The sequence below is a fragment of the Portunus trituberculatus genome, chromosome 17 (assembly GCF_017591435.1).
Source record: "Portunus trituberculatus isolate SZX2019 chromosome 17, ASM1759143v1, whole genome shotgun sequence".
NCBI classification, from domain to species: domain Eukaryota; kingdom Metazoa; phylum Arthropoda; class Malacostraca; order Decapoda; family Portunidae; genus Portunus; species Portunus trituberculatus.
The window spans coordinates 8,828,667-8,831,166 of NC_059271.1; the positions used below are offsets into that span (position 1 = coordinate 8,828,667).

General features: G+C 57.1%; 1 protein-coding gene across 6 annotated transcripts in view; it reads left to right on the forward strand.

Annotated features, from left to right (window-relative positions):
• Positions 1-2,500, forward strand: part of LOC123505000 (nephrin-like) — a 357,608-nt gene that overhangs the window by 330,723 nt on the left and 24,385 nt on the right. The gene's annotated exons all lie outside the window — the stretch shown is intronic.

The following is a 2,500-nucleotide window of genomic DNA, read 5'->3' on the forward strand; positions in this document are numbered from 1 at the left end:
ACTTTGTATTCACATATGCCTGCCTGATAATCTCTCTCTCTCTCTCTCTCTCTCTCTCTCTCTCTCTCTCTCTCTCTCTCTCTCTTTTATTTTTTATTTAAACAATAGATATAACACACAATGACAAAGCCCTAGTCGTTACGAGCGTAGGGCTATCTATGGCTATGTCTACAAAAAATAATAGTATAATGATGGTTACAGTATAATGTGGTACAGAGACAATGAATGAGTCCTTGATATAACGTATCAGCTACTGCTGGTCGGCGAGCCACTCGTTCGCTCGGCACTTGAAGGTGTGCAGGGAGGTGGAGCGGTGCAGGTCCGTGCTGAGCACCATCTGGTTCCACAGGCGACTGTACCGTGGCAGGAAGGAGCGTATATTATGCTCAGTCCTGCTGAACGGTACAGTGTGGGTGCTCAGAGTTTTCTGCCGACCGCGTAGCTTGAGTAGGGGGCGGCGGTCCAGGGAGGCGCAGAGTAGCGAGGTGAGGGGTGTGCAGTGCCTGAGCTTTGAACATAACACAAAGCCCCGCCACATCCCGCCTGTGCTGCAGTGGCTGGAAGGTGTCTGGTGCGTGGCCCCGCGTGCAGACCCTCACCAGCCTCTGGGCTCTGGCCTGAACCCTTTCTAGGCCGGTGAGGTACGAGGAGGGGCAGGAGGACCAGGTGAGGGGTGCGTACTCCATAACGGGACGCACCTGTGCCTTATAGAGTGAGGACACCCCTTGGGCATCCAGCACGTCCCCCACGCGTCTGATGCAGCCCAGCTTGTAGGACGCGTCCCTGGCAACTTTCTTGACGTGGTTGGTGAAGGTGAGGCCGCCGTCAAATTCCACACCCAGGATGTTGATGGAGTCCTGGGGAGTCAGCCTTCTGCCCTCAAGGAAGATGGCCGGTAGTGGGCGAGGCTGACCGTCTGCCTGCCGTGTCCTGGAGATGTGGAGGAGCTGGGTCTTCTCCGGGGCCAGTGTGACCTGCCAACGCCGCCCCAGGAGACGATGGTGTCCAGGGCCCGGTTTATTTTGGTGATGGTGGCCTGGCTGTCGGTCCTGTCGCAGACGAATGTGAGTGTGCAGTCGTCTGCATAGGCGTGTGCCTCAGGGATGAGCTGCAGGATGTCGTTGAAGTAGACATTCCACAGCAGGGGTCCGAGGACGCTACCCTGAGGCACACCAGCCCTGACAGGGTGCGGGGCGGAGGTGTGGCCACTCACCACCGTGCTGGAGGTCCTTGCACCGAGGTAGTCCTGCAGGAGCTGAAGGAGGCCGCCACACACCCCCAGGCTCTGCAGTTTCGCCACGATGCCTCGGTGCCACACCCTGTCGAACGCACCGGCGATGTCCAGGGCGATGACGTACACGTCGCTGCCGCCATCCAGCGCCGTGTTCCACGCTGCCGACTGTAGGAGGAGCAGGTCAGCAGCGGATCTCCCTCGCCTAAATCCAAACTGCTTTGGACTTAAGAGGTGGTGGGCTTCCATGAATGACGTGATCTTCGAGGCAATGATGGCCTCAAGAAGCTTGCCCACCACAGACAGGAGGGAGATGGGGCGGTAATTGGAGGGGTCAGCCCTGCTGCTCTTCTTGTGGATGGGGACGACTCTCGCCTCCTTCCACTGCGACGGCCACGTCTTGGAGGACAGGCACCTTCTGAAGAGCAGAGTGAGGGGTGCTGACAGCTCTGAAGCGCACCTCCTCAACAGGTGGGGACTGATGTTATCCGTTCCGAGGGCCTTTTTGGTGTCCACCTGGAGGAGCAGCTTCTCCACCTCAGCTTGGTGTATGTGGAGGCAGTCGAGGGTCGCCCGCGTCCTGGCGGGGATGAGTGGTGGGACGCGCTCTGGCTCAGGCACTTGCATCTTCTTGGAGAAGTGGGCAGCCAGCAGCTGGGCCTTGTCCCTGTTCCTCATCACGAGGTCTCCGTCCGGTGCGGTGAGCGGCGGGATGGTGTCGTCAGAGACGAAGCCCTGCTGCTGCTTAACTCTGCTCCACCACTCCTTGCTGCTGACGTTCTGGCCAGACAGCTTGTGCCTCCTCTCTCTCTCTCTCTCTCTCTCTCTCTCTCTCTCTCTCTGTCTCTCTCTCTCTCTCTCTCTCTCTCTCTCTCTCTCTCTCTCTCTCTCTCTCTCTCTCTCTCTCTCTCTCTCTCTCTCTCTCTCTCTCTCTCTCTCTCTCTCTCTCTCTCTCTCTCTCTCTCTCTCTCTCTCTCTCTCTCTCTCTCTCTCTCTCTCTCTCTCTCTCTCTCTCTCTCTCTCTCTCTCTCTCTCTCTCTCTCTCTCTCTCTCTCTCTCTCTCTCTCTCTCTCTCTCTCTCTCTCTCTCTCTCTCTCTCTCTCTCTCTCTCTCTCTCTCTCTCTCTCTCTCTCTCTCTCTCTCTCTCTCTCTCTCTCTCTCTCTCTCTCTCTCTCTCTCTCTCTCTCTCTCTCTCTCTCTCTCTCTCTCTCTCTCTCTCTCTCTCTCTCTCTCTCTCTCTCTCTCTCTCTCTCTCTCTCTCTCTCTCTC